The 21,788-nt window shown below is 37.5% G+C and overlaps 2 pseudogenes; both read right to left on the bottom strand.

The window, feature by feature from the left end:
• Positions 449-1,398, bottom strand: LOC102174552 (annotated as a pseudogene).
• LOC102174823 lies at positions 19,457-20,393 on the bottom strand (annotated as a pseudogene).

Here is a 21,788-nt window from a genome sequence, read left to right on the forward strand (position 1 = left end):
CTCGAGTACTCTTGCCTGGAAAACCCCATGGATGCAGGAGCCTAGTAGGCTGTAGCCCATGGGGTCGCTAAGAGTCGGACACAATTGAGTGACTTCACTTTCACTTTTCACTTTCATGCATTGGAGAAGGAAATGGCAACCCACTCCAGTGTTCTTGCTGGAGAATCCCAGGGACGGGGGAGCCTGGTGGGCTGCTGTCTATGGCGTCGCACAGAGTCAGACACGACTGAAGTGACTTAGCAGCAGCAGCAGCACAGCTATTTTACTAAACATTGATGTAAGCAAAAATCAATAATCGTCAATAAAATTCTATCCTGCCATAGATATATTAACTTAAAGCTTTATATTTATCAAAAGATTTGAATCATCAGTTATATCACAAGAACTGAACAATCTGTAGTATAGGATATCAATTTTTTTCAGAAATAAAATAATGAATTTAAAAATATTATGTGGAGTGACAAAGTGGTTTTGAGAAAACTAACCTTGTGAATGTATTTGTTACTGCTTTGTTCCTCAAGCTGTAGGTCAAGGGGTTCAGAATAGGAATCACTATTGTGTAAAACACAGAAGTCACTTTGATTGTGAGCCAAGAAGTTTTTGGATTAGGAATGCAGTAAAGGAAAAGGATGGTTCTATGGAAGATGCTGATGGCTGTCAGGTGGGAAGCAGACGTGGAAAAGGTTTTCCAGTGCTCACTTGCAGAAAGCACCCTCATAACAGTGATAAAAATGAATATATAGAACATCAGAATAATCACCAGGCTGCTCGCCTCATTAAATATGGCGATAATAAAACATAACATCAGACTGATACAGGGATCTGAGCAGAAGACAGAAACAATTACAGAGTGGTCACAGATAAAATTATTTATGGTGCTAGACTTTCAATAGGATAATGCAAAAAGGAAATATGTGAGTGTCATGGAGCACACTACACCACGTGAGTAAGACCCAGCCATCAAGAGAGCACAACACTTCGGACACATCGCAGAGGTATAGAGCAAGGGGTTTCAGACTGCCACAATGTGGTCATAGGACATTGCTGCTAACATGAAAGTGTCTGCTACACCAAATAGGCAAGCGAAACAAAATTGCACAATGCAATCAGAGAAAGAGTTGGTTCTGTCCTCCATAATCGAATTCTCAAACAGTTTGGGTGTAACTACAGTAGAAAAACAGAAATCAACAAAGGACAAGTGACTAAGGAAAAAGTACATGATCGTGTGGAGTTTTGAATTGACCTTGGTGATTATGATCATGCCTAAATTCCCCACCACAGTGACTGTGTAGATAGACAAGAAGACAAGGAAAAGTGGGACCCAGAGTTCTGGTATTCTGAGAAAACCAGGAGAATAAGTGTGGGTATGATACTCTGATTTCCTTCTGCTAGCAGCATGATTCCTGTTGAACAAAGGGCCAAGCATTATTCCTGAAAAATAGAAATGAATAAAACAGAGAAACAGAGAAGGCAGAAATTTCATATGTCTCTGTGGAGTTGGTATATATTCTCCAGGTATGTTCCTCAAACCAGCAGCAGCAGGGACACCTAAAAATATGTTAGGGATGCAAATTCTAAACTCCCATCTCCAACTGCCTGAATCAAAAACTCTGGAATGTAGCCCACAATTTGTGATTTATCCAACACTCCAGGTGATTTCTGATGCATGATAAATTATGAGAACCACTAAAATACATACTCTTCATGTTATCATTTAAAATTCAACCCTTAGTATTTTTAATATACAATTGAAATATACATTTGGAACACAAAAGAAATTGTAAATCTCAAAATTTTGAGATGCCAAAAAGAAGCAGAGTACTATGTTATGTTTCTAACAGTTACACTAAGGATCAAGGAGATCACATGATGTGTAAAAGTGCCATATAAATCTTAGTATAATATTTTTATATTCTAGTCATATTAAAGAATTAAGCACCCACAAAGTTTGTAAACTGGCATAAATCTTAAATTGTAACTAGTTCATGCCTTCTATCTTGTGCTTAAATTAATTATGGAATCCTATTCACGAAATAATCACGTACCTTCCATCAAAGCCTCCATTAAGTTTACACTGCCTCCTGGGATAATTTTTTGGTTTTTATATTGACATTTATATTGACATTTCATTCACTAATTGAATCTAATTAACTTATATTAATTATTTGTAAATGTAATTTTAGATCACCTATTTTAATATAAAATAATTCCACAGGTGCTTAATGGTAAAGAATCCACCTTCAGTGTAGGACACAGAGGAGACACAGGTTCAATTCCTGGGTGGGGAAGATTCCCTTGAGAAGGAAATGGCAACCCACCCCAGTATTGCTGTGGTCCTCCCTGATGCCTGAGACAGTAAATAATGCACCTACAATGCAGGAGACCACCTTCAATGCAGCAGACCTGAGTTCAATCCCTAGGTTGGGAAGATCCCCTGGAGAAGGAGATAGTAACCCACTCCAGTATGATTTAGCAGCTAAATCTTTTGGATATATATCTAAAATTATAAGTGAGTGTTAGTTGCTTTCTCAAGTATGACTCTGAAAAACCATGGACTGTAGGCCACCAGCTTTCTCTGTGATTCTCCAGGTAAGAATACTGGAGTGGATTGCCATTCCCTTCTCCAGGGGATCTTCCAAACTCAGAGATAAAAGCCAGGTGTACAGCAGACAGATACTTTACTGTCTCAGCCACCAATATATAATATAAAATATACATAATGTTAGAAGAAACAAAGTGATATAATTTATATTTATAAATTATATATCAGTTCAGTTCAGTCACTCAGTCGTATCCGACTCTTTGCGACCCCAAGAATCACAGCATGCCAGGCCTCCCTGTCCATCACCATCTCCTGGAGTTCATTCAGACTCACGTCCATTGAGTCCGTGATGCCTTCTAGCCATCTCATCCTTGGTCGTCCTCTTCTCCTCCTGCCCCCAATGCCTCCCAGCATCAGAGTCTTTCCCAATGAATGAACACTTCGCATAAGGTGGCCAAAGAACTGGAGCTTCAGCTTTAGCAACATTCCTTCCAAAGAAATCCCAGGGTTGATCTCCTTCAGAATGGACTGGTTGGATCTCCTTGCAGTCCAAAGGATTCTCAAGAGTCTTCTCCAACACCACAGTTCAAAAGCATCAATTCTTCAGCGCTCAGCCTTTTTCATAGTCCAACTCTCACATCCATACATGACCACAGGAAAACCATAGCCTTGACTAGACAGACCTTAGTCGGCAAAGTAATGTCTCTGCTTTGAACATACTATCTAGGTTGATCATAACTTTTCTTGCAAGGATAAAGCATCTTTTAATTTCATAGCTGCAGTCACCATCTGCAGTGATTTTGGAGCCCCCCCAAAAAATAAAGTCTGACACTGTTTCTACTGTTTCCCCATCTACTTCCCATGAAGTGATGGGACCGGATGCCATGATCTTAGTTTTCTGAATGTTGAGCTTTAAGCCAACTTTTTCACTCTCCTCTTTCACTTTCATCAAGAGGCTTTTTAGCTCCTCTTCACTTTCTGCCATAAGGGTGGTGTCATCTGCATATCTGAGGTTATTGATATTTCTCCCATACATCTCTTTAAAGAGGGATTCAAGAATTTTTAACAAATCATTGGATTATATGAGACACACCGATCAGGATAGTCTTCTTTTCTTATAATCAACCGATTTGAAACTAGTTGTAATTAAAAATTGTTTGCTAGCAGCTCCCAGATTAATTTATAAGTGAATGGCTAGTTGAAGATGTGTACACCAAATGGTGGGGAACCTTAAGGACTAGTTTAGAGTTCTACTCATCACTCATGAGGTCAACATTTTTGTAATCTCTCTATTAATACCTCATTCTAATTAAAATAGAACCTACTTGCTTGAATGTTTCACTTAAGAGAAGAAACTTGATGATCTGTGACTCCATCTTAAGAAGATAAAAAAGCACAGTTTTTAATCTCACAATAAATAGAAGGAGGAAAAGATGAGAATGGTGATCAAAAATAGAAAATGGACAGTGAAATAGAAATAAAGGATTGAGTAAAACTAACATTATGATGTTTAAAATGATACATAAAATAAATCATCTTTTAGATAAATTGATTAAAAATAAAAGATCATAACACAATTGCTACTCAAGAAAAAAAATGGGACTTCATTACAGATTCTGTCAATGTAGAAAAAATAATTAGGGAGAATTATGTATAATTTTCTTCCAAAAAATTGACTACTTAGTTGATGTAGAAAAATCATTTGAACCATACAAATAAAATTACCAAAGATGAAATAGAAAATAAGAATAGCCTCTATCTTCTTATGAAATTGAATTCTCGGTTAAAAATCTTCCCACAAGAAGAACCCCAGGCCCATACTATTAAATGGTAAATTCTGTCAAGCATTTAAGTAATAAACAGCACAAAAAATGTATAGATATTTGAATAAACAGAGCAATAAGAGACATATGCAACACTTTTTCTTCATCCCATTAATATAGATCATACTCAAACTAGAGGCACTGGGATTTGAAGTCAGTCGGTCTGGCCCCAGAATTTGTGCTCTTAGTTAAAAAGTTATGTCATTTGATTACAATTGGGCCATAAAGATTCTTAAAGGATAAGCTTATGATCATGGGTTTTATAGTCTCACAATTGGAAAGGTTTTGGTTGAAGGAAGGACTTGATTAGAATTTTGCTCCAGGAGGATGATCCAGACAGGAAGGGGAGGAGGGGCTACAAGAGGAAAGAAGACTGGAAATCAAGTTATTTAAACTTGATGCTGTTACTATCTTGCCTATACCTTGTGTGAAACATGTACTTAGGATTGTGTTTATTTGTACGTGACAGCTCTCTAATTCCCAAACATCTATGTACATAAGAACATTCTAAGAGGCTTGTTTAAAATGAACATTCCTGGTTTCTCTGCCAAATATCCATGAGTTCAAGTGATTTCCTAGTTTATTCTGACAGAGGTTCTAAGAAACCTCTATGATAGAAACCAAAGGTTTCTGGATTTGATTTTCAGCTACAAATATCTAGAACCCAGCACTGTGCAAGCACAATGATAAAATTCTTCTGCCTGCTTCCTGACCCTCGGGAGATAAGGATTTGGTTGAAGAGGCAAAGACAATTCAATCAACAAAGTGCAAAACCTGAAAATGATTAATTAGCTTAGAATGTGTGAATCATAACTCTCTAGTTGAAAAACTGATAGCTGACATGCAGGTTACTGGCAATCATCAGTATACATATTTTTTTTTTGTCCCCAGTAAAAAATACATTTCTCGAGGAGGCAAAAATTTTAAATGAAGATATGAAGTTTATTTTTAGAGATATAGCGCAAGTGGAAGAGTAGGCAGAGAAACTGTTTAGTTATGATCGAAGTGAGGCAGAGAGGCACACCAGGAAAGAAAGGATGTGGGTGTCCCCTACAGTGAGGAGAGGCCACCACCAATATTTCTGATCATTTTCTGAGTTTTTGGACATCTCTGGTGTTTCATGGGTTTCCCTGGTGGTTCAGAGGCAAAGAATCCATCTGCCAGGCAAAGGACACATGTTATATCCCTGGATCAGGAAGATCCCCTGGAGAAGGAAATGGCAATCCACTCCAGTATACTTGCCTGGAGAATCCCATAGATAGAGGAACTTGGCAGGCTACCGTCCATGGAGTTGTAAAAGAGATATGACTTAGTAACTAACCAACAACCATCAACAACAAAAGCAGACAAAGATGTTTAAAAAAAAAAAAGAAAAAAATATCAAGATAACTAATGTACTTCATTACAGAAATACTGAATAAAATATTAGAAAATAAAATATCACAGTATATGATAGAAAAATAAATAATGACTTGGGAGGGGGGGTACCAAAATAATTACCTGTATAGCAGCAAACAAGATATATAAGAAAATTCCTTCAATCTGATGAGGATCATCTACAAAAATACCTCTAGCTAGCATTATGTTTAATGTAAAAACAGAAAATAGAAAAAAAATTCTACATAAAGTAAAATAATTTGATTTTCTAATGACCCTGTGTATAACAACAACCAAAAAAATACTGTCTTCAATCACTTTTATTCAACATCTTGTTTTAAATTTTTGCTGAATGAGGAAAGAAAATTATAATTACTGGAAATTAGAAAGTAAAACTGTCTTTATTTGCCAGCTAGATTCTGTATATAGAAAATTATAAGGAATCTGCAACCAAAATATGAAAAAATAATAACAGAATGCAGTAGTGTTGCATAAATGAGTATATATAAAAATATTAATTGCATCATTGTATTCTAATGGTAGCAAATAAAAATGACTTTTTAAAGTATAATTTGCAAGACTTATTCATGCACGCATGTATGTGTATGTGTGAGTCTCTCGGTTGTGTCCAGCTCTTTGCAACCCCATGGGCTGTAGCCTACCAGGTTCCTCTGTCCATGGAATTCTCCACTCAAGAAAACTGAAGTGAGTTGCCATTTCCTTCTCCAGGGATCTTCCCGGCTCAGGGATCGAACACAGGTCTCCTGCAAGCATAAGGATTATCAATAAACTGTTGATAGCTAAGCTGTAATCCCTGAATACCTAAATTACACCAAAGGCAATCCATTTCTAGTATTCATGGTCAGCAGTCCATATTTTTCACAATGATAACCTATTTCTGACATTCTATACTCTAACAGGAAAGTGAAAGTGTTGGTCAATCTGTCATGCCTGACTCTTTGGGCCCCCATGGACTGTAGTCTGCCAGTCTCCTTTGTCCATGGAAATCCCCAGGCAAGACTGCTGGAATCGCTGACCATTCCCTTTTCCAGGGAATCTTCCCAATCTAGGGACTGAACCCAGGTCTTCTGCATTGCAGGTGGACTCTTTACCATTTGAGCCACCAGAGAAGCCCACATTCTTATATGTCAGTTCAGTTCAGTTCAGTCACTCAGTAGTCTTCAACTCTTTGCGACCCCATGAATTGCAGCATGCCAGGCCTCCCTGTCCATCATCAACTCTCGCAGTTCACTCAGACCTACATCCATCGAATCGGTGATGCTATCCAGCCATCTCATCCTCTTTCGTCCCCTTTTCCTACTGTCACCAATCCTTCACAGCATCAGGGTCTTTTCCAATGAGTCAACTCTTTGGATGAGGTGGCCAAAGAAATGAAGTTTCAGCTTTAGCATTATTCCTTCCAAGGAACATCCAGGACTAATCTCCTTTAGAATGGACTGGTTGGATCTCCTTGCAGTCCAAGGGACTCTCAAGGTCTTCTCCAACACCACAGGTCAAAATCATCAAGTCTTCGGCACTCAGCTTTCTTCACAGTCCAATTCTCACATCCATACATGACCACTGGAAAAACCACAGCCTTGACTAGATGGACTTTTGTTGGCAAAGTAATGTCTCTGCTTTTGAATATGCTATCTAGGTTGGTCATAACTTTTCTTCCAAGGAGTAAGCGTCTTTTAATTTCATGGCTGAAGTCACCATCTGCAGTGATTTTGGAGACCCAAAATATAAAATCTGACATTGTTTCCACTGTTGCCCCATCTATTTCCCATGAAGTGATGGGATCGGATGCCATAATCTTCGTTTTCTGAATGTTGAGCTTTAAGCCAACTTTTTCTCTCTCCACTTTCACTTCGGTCAAGAGGCTTTTTAGTTCCTCTTCACTTTCTGCCATAAGGGTGGTGTCATCTGCATATCTGAAGTTATTGATATTTCTCCTGGTAATCTTGATTCCAGCTTGTGGTTCTTCCAGCTCAGCATTTCTCATGATATATTCTACATAGAAGTTAAATAAGCAGGGTGACAATATACAGCCTCGACGTACTCCTTTTCCTATTTGGAACCAGTCTGTTGTTCCATGTCCAGTTCTAACTGTTGCTTCCTGACCTGCATATAGGTTTCTCAAGAGGCAGGTCAGGTGGTCTGGTATTCACATCTCTTTCAGAATTTTCCACAGTTTATTGTGATCCACACAGTCAAAGGCTTCAGCATAGTCAATAAAGCAGAAATAGATGTTTTTCTGAAACTTTTTACTTTTTCCATGATCCAGCAGATGTTGGCAATTTGATCTCTGGTTCCTCTGCCTTTGCTAAAACCAGCCTGAACATCAGGAAGTTCATGGTTCACATATTGCTGAAGCCTGGCTTGGAGAATTTTGAGCATTACTTTACTAGCGTGTGAGATGAGTACGATTGTGCGGTAGTTTGAATATTCTTTGGCATTGCCTGTCTTTGGGATTGGAATGAAGACTGTTTTCCAGTCCTGCGGCCACTGCTGAGTTTTCCAAATTTGCTGGCATATTGAGTGCAGCACTTTTACACATCATTTTTCAGGATTTGAAAGAGCTCAACTGGAATTCTATCACCTCCACTAGCTTTGTTCATACTGATGCTTCCTAAGGCCCACTTGACTTCACATTCCAGGATGTCTGGCTCCAGGTGTGTGATCGCACCATCGTAATTCTCTTGGTCATGAAAATCTTTTTTGTAGAGTTCTTTTTTGTATTCTTGCCATCTCTTCTAAATATCTTCTGCTTCTGTTAGGTCCATACCATTTCTGTCCTTTATCAAGCACATCTTTGCATGAAATGTTCCCTTGGTATGTCTGATTTTCTTGAAGAGATCTCTAGTCTTTCCCATTCTGTTGTTTTCCTCTATTTCTTTGCACTGATCACTGAGGGAGGCTTTCTTATCTCTCCTTGCTATTTTTTGGAACTCTGCATTCATATGCTTATGTCCTTCCTTTTCTCATTTGCTTTTAGCTTCTGTTATTTTCACAGCTATTGTAAGTCCTCTCTAGACAGCCATTTTACTTTTTTGCATTTCTTTTCCATGGGGATGGTCTGATCCCTGTCTCCTGTACAGTGTCATGAACCTCATTCCATTGTTCATCAGGTACTCTAATTATCAGACCTAGTCCCTTAAATCTATTTCTCGGTTCCACTGTATAATCATAAGGTATTTGATTTAGGTCATACCTGAATGGTCTAGTAGTTTTCCATCCTTTCTTCAATTTAAGTCTGAATTTGGCAATAAGGAGTTTATGATCTGAGCCAAAGTCAGCTCCCGGTCTTGTTTTTGCTGCCTGTATAGAGCTTCTCCATCTTTGGCTGCAAAGAATATAATCAATCGGATTTCGGTGTTGACCATCTGGTGATGTTCATGTGTAGAGTCTTCTCTTGTGTCGTTGGAAGAGGCTGTTTGCTATGACCAGTGTGTTGTCTTGGCAAAACTCTATTAGCCTTTGCCTGCTTCATTCTGTATTCCAAGGCCAAATTTGCCTCTTACTCCAGGTGTTTCTTGACTTCCTACTTTTGCATTCCAGTCCCCTAAAAAGAAAAGAACATCTTTTTGGGGTGTTAATTCTAGAAGGGCTTATAGGTCTTCATAGAACCGTTCAACTTCAGCTTCTTCAGCGTTACTGGTTGGGGCATAGACTTGGATTACTGTGATATTGAATGGTTTGCCTTAGAAACGAACAGAGATCATTCTGTCATTTTTGAGATTGCATCCAAGTACTGCATTTTGGACTCCTTTGCTGACCATGATGGCTACTCCATTTCTTCTAAGGGATTCCTGGCCGCAGGAGTAGATATTATGGTCATCTGAGTTAAATTCACTCATTCCAGTCCATTTAATTCACTGATTCTTAGAATGTCAACATTCACTTTTGCCATCTCCTGTTTGACCACTTCCAATTTGCCTTGATTCATGGACCTGACATTCCAGGTTTCTATGCAATATTGCTCTTTACAGCATCAGACCTTGCTTCTCTCACCAGTCACATCCACAGCTGGGTATTGTTTTTGCTTTGGCTCCATCCCTTCATTCTTTCTGGAGTTATTTCTCCACTGATCTCCAGTAGCATATTGGGCACCTACTGACCTGGGGAGTTCCTCTTTTAGTATCATATCATTTTTCCTTTTCATACTGTTCATGGGGTTCTCAAGGCAAGAATACTGAAGTGGTTTGCTATTCCCTTCTCCAGTGGACCACATTCTGTCAGATCTCTCCACCATGACCCACGCATCTTGGGTGGCCCCACATGGCATGGCTTAGTTACATCGAGTTAGACAAGGCTGTGGTCCGTGTGATTAATTTGACTAGTTTTATGTGATTATGATTTCAGTGTGTCTGCCCTCTGATGCCCTTTCACAACACCTACTGTCTTACTTGGGTTTCTCTTACCTTGGAAGCGGGGTATCTCTTCATGGCTACTCCAGCAGAGCACAGCTGCTGCTCCTTACCTTGAACGAGGGGTATCTCCTCACCGCCACCCCTCCTGACCTTGAATATAGAGTAGTTCCTCTTGGCCCTCCTGTGCCTGTGCAGCCATCATTCCTTGGACATGGGGTTGCTCCTATCGGCCGCTGCCCCTCTATCAGGAAGAGGTTAATTTCTATTCAACATCTGGATAGTAGAAATATTTATCACAGCTATCTAGGAAGTACAAACTTTTCAATTAAAACTCTAGGGGACTGCCTTTGCATTTATACATTCTTGGGAAGATGTTAGTTTCGATATACACATAGTATTACAGCCAAATTATTTTAAAATTAATCACAGTAATTTTAATAGCTAATATGAGGATTACTTAAAGTTTCTTATAGTTAATTACAATTGTATTAAATGTGAGTTGAGAAAAATCATTCATTCAGAATGGAATGAGTTTTGTATTTAACCAAATTATTTTTCTAGAACTGTAAATTGCAAGAATGATATGTCTTCCCTTTTGCTTTAACATGTTGATTTGTGGTTATTAATTCATGACTGTTAAACCACTTTTCAGTTTATGGAGTAAAATCCAGTGTGTTGATATTCTGCTTTGAACATTGATTATCTAAACCCATGAGAAAGATTGATCTATAAATTTATTTCTTATAAAAGATTTGTTTGAATTGATTGTTAAAAACTCAGTGAATATAATGCATTATTAAATATCCTCTCAATCTATTCTCTAGAAAGATTTGTGTATGATTGACAATATTTCTTAAATGTTTGGAGAAATTCACCAGCATAATAAACAGGGCTAAAGATTGCTTTGTTAGGAAGTTTTTGAAAACAAATTCCATTACTTTGGGCTTCCCCAGTGACTCAGTGGTAAAGAATCCACCTGCAATACAGAAGACACAGGAGACGGGGTTTCGATCCTGGGTTAGGGATATCTCTTGGAGAAGGGCAAAGCCACCCACTTCAGTATTCTAGTCAGGATAATCCCTTGGAGAGAGAAGCCTGGCAGACTAAAGTCCATGGGGTCACAGAGTCAGACATGACCGAAAACACACAGACATTAATTACTTTAAAGATAAGACTTTACCTAGATTTCCTATTTTTACTATGTAAGATTGAATTCTATGTTTTTCCAAGGAAGGTGTTTATCTCACTAAAATTTGTAATTTCTTAATAACGATTCTTCACAATATATATATATGTTTAATTTTTATTTTTACTTTATTTTACCTTACAATACTGTATTGGTTTTGCCATACATTGACAAGAATCTGCCACGGGTGTACATGAGTTCCCAATCATGAAACCCCTCCCACCTCCCACCCCATGTCATCTCTCTGAATCATCCCCGTGCACCAGCCCCAAACATCCTGTACCCTGCATCAAACACAGACTGGCGATTCGTTTCTTACATGATAGTATGTATGTTTCAATGTCATTCTCCCAAATCATCCCACCCTCTCCCTCTCCCTCAGAGTCCAAAAGTCCGTTATATACATCTGTGTCTCTTTAGCTGTCTCGCATAGATGGTCATCATTACAAACTTTCTAAATTTCATATATATGTGTCAGTACACTGTATTGGTGTTTTTCTTTCAGGCTTACTTCAATCTGTATAATTGACTCCAGTTTCATCCACCTCATTAGAACTGATTGCAATGTATTCTTTTTAATGGCTGAGTAATAACCCATTGTGTGTATGTACCTCAGCTTTTTTATCCATTCATCTGCTGATGGACATCTAGGTTGTTTCCATGTCCTGGCTATTATAAACAGTGCTGCAATCAACATTGGGGTACATGTGTCTCTTTCAATTCTGGTTTCCTCAGTGTGTATGCCCAGCAGTGGGATTGCTGGGTCATAAGGCAGTTCTATTTGCAATTTTTTAAGGAATCCCCTCACTGTTCTCCATATTGGCTGTACTAGTTTGCATTCCCACCAACAGTGTAAGAGGGTTCCCTTTTCTTCACACCCTCTCCAGCATTTATTGCTTGTAGACTTTTGGATTGCAGCCATTCAGACTGGTGTGAAATGGTACCTCATTGTGGTTTTGATCTGCATTTCTCTGATAATGAGTGATGTTGAGCATCTTTTCATGTGTTTGTTAGCCATCCATATGTCTTCTTTGGAGAAATGTCTATTTAGTTCTTTGGCCCATTTTTTGATTGGGTCGTTTATTTTTCTGGAATTGAGCTGCATAAGTTGCTTATATATTTTTGAGATTAGTTGCTTGTCAGTTGCTTCATTTGCTATTATTTTCTCCCATTCAGAAGGCTGTCTTTTCAGCTTGCTTATAGTTTCCTTTGTTGTGCAGAAGCTTTTAATTTTAATTAGATCCCATTTCTTCATTTTTGCTTTTATTTCCAGTACTCTGGGAGATGGATCATAGAGGATCCTGCTGTGATATATGTTGGAGAGTGCTTTGCCTAAGTTCTCCTCTAGGAGTTTTATAGTTTCTAGTCTTACATTTAGATATTGAATCCATTTTGAGTTTATTTTTGTGTATGGTGTTAGAAAGTGATCTAGTTTCATTCTTTTACAAGTGGTTGACCAGTTTTCCCTGCACCACTTTTCAAAGAGATTGTCTTTAATCCATTGTATATTCATGCCTCCTTTGTTGAAGATAAGGTGTCCATAGGTGTGTGGATTTATCTCTGGGCTTTCTATTTGTTCCATTGATCTATATTTCTGTCTTTGTGCCAGTACCATACTGTCTTGATGACTGTGGCTTTGTTGTAGAGCCTGAAGTCAGGCAGGTTGGTTCCTCCAGTTCCATTCTTCTTTCTCAAGATTGCTTTGGCTATTCGAGGTTTTTTTGTATTTCCATACAAATTGTGAAGTTATTTGTTCTAGCTCTGTGAAAAATACCACTGGTAGCTTGATAGGCATTGCATTGAATTTGTAGATTGCTTTGGGTAGTATACTCATTTTCACTATATTGATTCTTCCAATCCATGAACATGGTATATTTCTCCATCTATTAATGTCCTCTTTGACTTCTTTCGTCAGTGTTTTATAGTTTTCTATATATAGGTCTTTAGTTTCTTTAGGTAGATATATTCCTAAGTATTTTATTCTTTTCGTTGCAATGGTGAATGGAATTGTTTCCTTAATTTCTTTTTCTACTTTCTTATTATTAGTGTATAGGAATGCAAGGGATTTCTGTGTGTTGATTTTATATCCTGCAACTTTACCGTATTAGTTGATTAGCTCTAGTAATTGTCTGGTGGAGTCTTTAGGGTTTTCTACATAGAAGATCATATCATCTGCAAACAGTGAGAGTTTTACTTCTTCTTTTCCAATTTGGATTCCTTTTATTTCTTTTTCTGCTCTGATTGCTGTGGCCAAAACTTCCAAAACTATGTTGAATAGTAGCAGTGAAAGTGGGCACCTTTGTCTTGTTCCTGACTGTAGGGGAATTGCTTTCAATTTTTCACCATTGAGGATAATGTTTGCTGTGGGTTTGTCATATATAGCTTTTATTATGTTGAGGTATGTCCCTTCTATTCCTGCTTTCTGGAGAGTTTTTATCACAAATGGATGTTGAATTTTGTCAAAGGCCTTCTCTGCATCTATTGAGATAATCATATGGCTTTTATTTTTCAATTTGTTAATGTGGTGTATTACATTGATTGATTTGTAGATATTGAAGAATCCTTGCATCCTTGGGATAAAGCCCATTTGGTCATGATGCATGATCTTTTAAATGTGCTGTTGGATTCTGATTGCTAGAATTTTGTTGAGGATTTTTGCATCTATGTTCATCAGTGATATTGGCCTGTAGTTTTCTTTTTTGGTGGCATCTTAATCAGGCTTTGGTATTATGGTGATGGTGGCCTCATAGAATGAGTTTGGAGGTTTACCTTCCTCTGCAATTTTGGAAGAGTTTGAGTAGGATAGGTGTTAGCTCTTCTCGAAATTTTTGGTAGAATTCAGCTGTGAAGCCGTCTGGACCTGGGCTTTTGTTTGCTGGAAGATTTCTGATTACAGTTTCAATTTCCGTGCTTGTGATGGGTCTGTTAAGATTTTCTATTTCTTCCTGGTTCAGTTTTGGGAAGCTGTACTTTTCTAAGAATTTTTCCGTTTCTTCCACGTTGTCCATTTTATTGGCATATAATTGCTGATAGTAGTCTCCTATGATCCTTTGTATTTCTCTGTTGTCAGTGTGATCTCTCCTTTTTCCATTGCTAATTTTATTGATTTGATTTTTCTCTCTTTGTTTCTTGATGAGTCTGGCTAATGGTTTGTCAATTTTATTTATCCTTTCAAAGAACCAGCTTTTGGCTTTGTTGATTTTTGCTCTGGTCTGTTTTGTTTCTTTTGCATTTACTTCTTCGCTAATTTTTAAGATTTCTTTCCTTCTACTAACTCTAGGGTTCTCCATTTCTTCCTTTTCTAGTTGCCTTAGTTGTAGAGTTAGGTTATTTATTTGACTTTTTTCTTGTTTCTTGAGGTATGCCTGTATTGCTATGAACATTCCTCTTAGCACTGCTTTTATAGTGTCCCACAGGTTTTGGATTGTTGTGTTTTCATTTTCAGTTGTTTCTATGGATATTTTGATATCTGTTTTTGATTTTTTCTGTGATTTGTTGTTTATTCAGAAGCATGTTGTTCAGCCTCCATATGTTGGAATTTTTAATAGTTTATTTCCTGTAATTGAGATCTAATCTTAATGCATTATGGTCACAAAAGATGCTTGGAATGATTTCGATTTTGAATATATCAAGGTTAGATTTATGGCCCAGGATGTGATCTATCCTGGAGAAGGTTCTGTGAGCACTTGAGAAAAAGGTGAAATTCATTGTTTTGTCGTGAAATGTCCTGTAAATATCAATTAGGTCTAACTTGTATATTGTATCATTTAAAGTTTGTGTTTCTTTGTTAATTTTCTGTTTAGTTGATCTATCCATAGTTGTGAGTGTGGTATTAAAATCTCCCACGATTATTGTGTTATTGTTAATTTTCCCTTTCATATTTGTTAGCATTTGTCTTACATATTGCAATGCTCCTATGTTGGGTGCATATATATATTTGTAACTGTTGTATCATTTTCTTGGATTGATCCTTTATTATTATGTAGTGTCCTTCTTTGTCTCTTTTCACAGCCTTAGTTTTAAAGTCTATTTTATCGGATATGAATATTGCTACTCCTGCTTTCTTTTGGTCTCTATTTGAGTGGAATATCTTTTTCCAGCCCTTCACTGTCTGTATTTGTCCCTTGTTTTGAGGTGGGTCTCTTGTAGGCAGCATATATAGAGTTCTTGTTTTTGTATCCATTTAACCAGTCTTTGCCTTTTGGTTGGGACATTCAACCCATTTACGTTTAATATAATTATTGATAAGTATGATCCCGTTGCCATTTACTTTATTATTTTGTTTTTGGGTTTATATGCTCTTTTTGTGTTTCCTGTCTAGAGAATATCCTTTAGCATTTGTTGGAGAGCTGGTTTGGTGGTGCTGAATTCTCTCAGCTTTTGCTTGTCTGGAAAGCTTTTATTTCTCCTTCATATTTGAATGAGATCCACTCCAGTATTCTTGCTTGTAGAATCCCATGGACAGAGAAGTCTAGTAGGTTACAGTCCATGGGGTTGCAAAGAGTCGGACACGCCTGACCGACTTCACCTTCACTTTCACCATGTTGGGTACAGTAATCTGGGCTGTAAGTTATTTTCTTTCATCGCTTTAAGTATGTCTTGCCATTCCTTCCTGGCCTGAAGAGTTTCTATTGAAAGATCTGCAGTTATCCTTCTGGGAATTCCCTTGTGTGTTACTTGTTGTTTTTCCCTTGCTGCTTTTAATATTTGTTCTTTGTGTTTGATCTTGTTAATTTGATTAATATATGTTTTGGGGTGTTTTGCTTGCGTTTATCCTACTTGGAACTCTCTGGGTTTCTTGGACTTCGGTGATTATTTCCTTCTCCATTTTAGGGAAGTTTTCAACTATTATCTCCTCAAGTATTTTCTCATGGTCTTTCTTTTTATCTTCTTCTTCTTCTGGTATTCCTATAATTCGAATGTTGGAGCGTTTCTTATTGTCCTGGAGGTCTCTGAGCTTGTCCTCATTTCTTTTAATTCATTTTTCTTTTTTCCTCTCTGATTCATTTATTTCTACCGTTCTATTTTCTACTTCACTAATCCTATCTTCTGCCTCTGTTATTCTACTATTTGTTGCCTCCAGAGTGTTTCTGATCTTATTCATTGCATTATTCATCATATATTGACTCTTTTTTATTTATTTTAGGTCCTTGTTAAAGCTTTCTTGCACCTTCTCTCAATCCTTATCTCCAAGCTATTTATCTGTGATTCCATTTTGATTTCAAGATTTTGAATCATTTTCCCTATCATTATTCGGAATTCTTTCTCAGGTAGATTCCCTATCTCTTCCTCTTTTGCTTGGTTTGGTGGGCATTTCTCCTGAACCTTGTCTCCAGGCTATTTATGTGATTCCATTTTGATTTCAAGATTTTGGATCATTTTCACTATCATTATTCAGAATTCTTTCTCAGTAGATTCCCTATCTCTTCCTCTTTTGCTTGGTTTGGTGGGCATTTCTCCTGTTCCTTTACCTGCTGGGTATTCCTCTGTCTCTTAATCTTGGTTATATTGCTGCGTTTGAGGCAACCTTTCTGTAATCTGGGAATTCGTGGAGTTCTTTTTATTATGGAGTTTCCTCACTGTGGGTGGGGTTGTATCAGTGGCTTGTCAAGGTTTCTTCGTTAGGGAGGCTTGTGTTTGAGCTCTGGTGGGTGGAGCTGGATTTCTTCTCTCTGGAGTGCAATGAAGTGACCAGTAATGGATTATGAGACGTCAATGGTTTTGGAGTAACTTTGAGCTGCCTGTATATTGAAGCTCAGGGATGTGTTCCTGTGTTGCTGGAGAATTTTCCTGGTTTGTCTTGCTCTGGAACTTGTTGGCCCTTGGGTGGTGCTTGGTTTCAGTGTAGGTGTGGAGGCATTTGATGAGCTCCTATCAATTAATGTTCCCTGGATTCAGGAGTTCTCTGATGTTCTCAGGATTTGGACTTAAGCCTCCTACTTCTGGTTTTCAGTTTTATATTTACAGTAGCCTCAAGACTTCTCCATCTATACAGCACTGATGATAAAACATCTAGGTTAAAGATGAGAAGTTTCTCCACATTGAGGGACACCCAGAGAATTTCACTGTTTGAAGACAATGATCTGCTTTTCTTGGTGACTGATGTTTTCTGCCAGCATTCACAAGTTGTTTTGTGGAATTTACTCAGCGTTGAAATGTTCTTTTGATGAATTTGTGAGGGGGAAAGTGGTTTCCCCATTCTATTCCTCCACCATCTTAGCACCGCTTTATTAGGAGGCTTTAGCCCCAGGCTCACTTGAGAAGCAGCATTTTCCTTAGGAGTCTACTCTCACCTTCCCAGCTGCATACAGTCCACTTGGTTTACAGGAACCTGTAGTCAGCTCCTGTCCAATACAGGCCGGTTGGGGCAGGTTGAGACCACGGACCCTAAAACTCCACAATATATTCTTATCTACCATGCCTGTAGAATTTTACCTATGCCCATTTTTTCCCCTAATCCCTAAAGAAAGAGGTAAAGTTTGGATTATTTTTTAAATTTGTTATTATATATATATTTTTTTTACTTTACAATATTGTATTGGTTTTGCCACACATCAACATGAATCTGCCACGGGTGTACACTTGCTCCCAATCCTGAACCCCCCTCCCATTTACCCCCCCAACACCATCCCTCTGGGTCATCCCAGTACACCAGCCCCAAGCATCCTGCACTCTGCATCGAACCTCAAACTCAATATATAACATGCCTTTGTTGTCTCTCTTTTCCCTCAGAAACTGAATCAATCATAGTAATGATAATGAGAAATAAATGAAATAGCAAAGTCACATCAATAAAAGCAATGGTGGGATTTCCCTGGTGGTATAGGGGTTAAGATTCTTTGCTTCCACTACAGGGAGCACAGGCTTTATACCTGGTTGGGAAGCTAAGATCTCACATGTTGTGCAACACAGCCAAAAATAAAAATAAAAATCAATAAATTAAAACAATGGTAAAATAAAAACCAGCTAATATGATCTTATCATTATGAAGGAGTGTAGAGAAATGAAGCAAAGAGGGCATGACTACAGTCGAGCATGCTTTATCATGCAGAGCTAAAGAACAAGTGACATAAATTTTAGAACCCCTAAGAGTCTCAGGGTTTAAAAGAATGAACAAAATAAATACTGAAGTCTCTATGAAAATGAAATGGTCAAGGATAAACAGGATCCACTTACAGGGAAGAAAAGATGTCAGAAGTTGCTGTAATGGATAGTGAGATTTACTTGAAAGTTATCATAAAGAATATGTGGTAATGGCAGGTACTTCAAAGGAATATAAGAAAGACTTATTAAACTGAATGAAGTAGATTCATGATTAGGTCGTTATTCAAAAACATCTCTGTTGATCTATTATAATTTTTTCCTACTTCATTATGATAAATAGCATTTCTTCTTGTTTGGATTATGAGTGCAAAGCTGAGACATGAACGAGTATATATGTTAGAAGAAGAGAAGATAGAGCAGTTCTTAACTTGGGCTTTATCACTGAGTAATCATTATATCTCCTTAGAAATACATTTAACTTTTTCTCAGTATTCAGTATCATCTTAAACATCTTTTCTTAAACTATATTATACTGGTATTCAAAAAGTTAGTGATGCATACAGAGACTAGCTATTATTTTCAGGATCTTCTTGCTTAAAATCAGGTAATATTTTTATAATGCAACTCAGAAGTCCTAATTTTACCTGGAGTAAAATAAAGTTTTGAGAAAAGTTAACCGTTGCATTCTATAGAACTGAATCAAAAGAGTTAGTTATGAGAACCTGAGTGCAAATTTAACCCTAGCCCTAACCTTAACCCTGACACTAAACAGAGTTATCATCTGTGTTTGCAGCAGTGTTACAAATCACAACATAAACTGTAGCATAAGGAATGAGTCTCTAATAATATATATATTTTCTTCACTCTGACTTTCATAATGTATTATTTCTATATTAACTCAGAAATCATTGTAGCTCATCCTGACCATCAAAAAAAAATGTAAAATGCAACATACAATTTATTTGAAACATAATCATATATTTACTTAAAATAAAGGTTAACTAGCATCAGAAATATATAAGAAAATTATTAGGCATAATATGAACATAAACATGTTTATTTGAGTTATTAACAGCTTGACTTTAATTTAACTGCCTATTGGACTTCTGAATTATATTGAGGGAGAAAGCAGTTTCATAGTTATCAAACTCCTGACTGTCTCTTTCACATCTTTATTCCTAAGGCTATAGATAAGAGGGTTCAGCATACGAATTGTGACAGTAAAAAACACAGTGGCTACTTTGAGAGGAGCCATGAGATTTTGGAGTTGGTACACAATAAAGGAACAGGGAAATCCCATGCAAAATGGTGATGGCGGTCAGGTGGGAGGCACAGGTGGAGAAGACTTTTCAGAGTCCAGTAGCTGAAGGCATCTTGATGATTGTGACATCTATGAAAACATAGGAAGTGAGGATAATGAGGAAGCTACACACCTCATTGAGTGTAGAAATGATGAAACACATTAGTTGACTGAAATGTGTGTCAGAACAGGAAGCAGAGATGATGGCAGAATACTCACAGCCAAAGTGATGTATGATATAGGACAGCTCCAAAAGGGAACATGTGATTGTCAAGGAACACATTCCACCCCACGTGTAAGTCCCAGGGACCAGGAGGCAGCAGAGCTTAGGAGACACAGTTACTGTGTAAAGCAGGGGGTTACAAACAGCCACAAACCTGTCATAGGCCATCGCTGCTAGCATGGACATCTCTATAATCACAAATGTACAGCCAAAGAAAAACTGTGCCATGCATCCTTTGAAAGAGATAACTCTGTCTTTCACTACCAAGATATCTAGGAGTTTTGGTGTAAATACACTGGAAGAACAAATATCCAAAAAGGATAAATGGCTAAGAAAAAAGTACATGGGTGTGTGGAGTTTGAGACTTGTCCTTATGACCACTAGTATGCCAAGGTTCCCCATCAGAGTGACTGTGTAAATTGTCAAGAACACCAGGAAAAGGGATGTCAGGAGATGTGGATATTCTGAGAAGCCCAAGAGGATGAACATGGTCACAGAGCTCTGATTTCCTTCACTCAGAACCATGGATCTTGATTTAAAAGATAAAAATAAAGAAGAATTAAAATTGAGCAGTGAAACATGAGAAGGTGGAGTGAAAGAAGTTCAAGATTGCTCAACCTAAGCTAGTGAAGGCAGTGTGATCAGTGTATACCCAGGAATGTTATGAAGTGTCAGGTTGAAGTCTTAGCTTGACAACTTGAGTAAATTTGATTATGGGAAATTAGTTTTATCCTTTAGAACTTTAGTTTCTTTATCTGGAAAATAAGAAAGAATAGTATTTATCAATAGTAGTATTGTATATAAATGATTCCTGAATGAGTATAATGCTTAGAGTATTAAATATCCCCAAGATAGAATATAATTATATGAGAACACAGGCTACATAGAGGAAATTAAAAAAGAAAGAAAAAACTAAACAAATCATTGATTGGGTTATGGCAGTCATATGATAACAGCAGAATTGGCCTGGGAAAGATTAAACATTTTTAACACATAAAGAAAAATATATTAGTAAATTTCTCTGGGGTTTAACATACAACTGCACATGGATGATGGTCTTGTGACTAATAAAAATAGAATTTAGCCTGTATATTGCTGTTTTCAGTTCATATAGGTTTCCTCTGCCAAAAATCTTCTGGATCCATATCCCTCAGATCAGAGTGAAAGGATGATCCTAGGTTAAATCAACTCACCAAATGCCAGATATCCTTGGTGTATTCCTATGATGGATTCCTTGCTAACATTAATATGCTGCATATACATTTTATATCAAAATTGAAATGTTTGTTTAAATGTTTCCAGTCCTTGAATCAGAAACTTGATGATTCTTGCAAAATATAGTTAATAACAATAGCAAGAAATATAATCTGTTATTTTTGCAACAGCCAAGAAATTACAGAAGGAAAATGAACATGTTCTTGAGTAATAGGCAGACCTAGAAATTATACTTCATGATGGTGTTTTAATTTGTTTTATATCTAACCACCTAAGCCTAGGTACTCAAACCCTGAAGAATTCTTACAGAGTTTATTGTCATGAGCTATATACAGAATAACTAAAGGAAAATTCTTCTTCTGTAATTTACAGTATGATTTCTTTTGTCATTGACCTATTTCTGATGTTTTTTAAAATAATTCACCTCCATACAGAGGCTGTGTTTGTGCATGCTAAGTCACTTCAGTCGTGTTGGAGTCTTTGTGACCCCATGGACTGTAGCCCACCAGGTTCCTCTGTCCATGGGATTCTCCAGGCAAGAATACTGGAGCAGGTTGCCATGGTCTCCTCCAGGGATCTTTCTGACTCAGGAATTGAACTCCTGTCTCTTTATGTCTCCTGCATTGGCAGGTGGGTTCTTTACCACTAGTGCCACCTGGGAAGACCATACAGAAACTATACTTCTTAAAATCATAAAAAATTATG

The sequence above is a fragment of the Capra hircus genome, chromosome 4, assembly GCF_001704415.2.
Source record: "Capra hircus breed San Clemente chromosome 4, ASM170441v1, whole genome shotgun sequence".
Lineage (NCBI taxonomy): Eukaryota > Metazoa > Chordata > Mammalia > Artiodactyla > Bovidae > Capra > Capra hircus.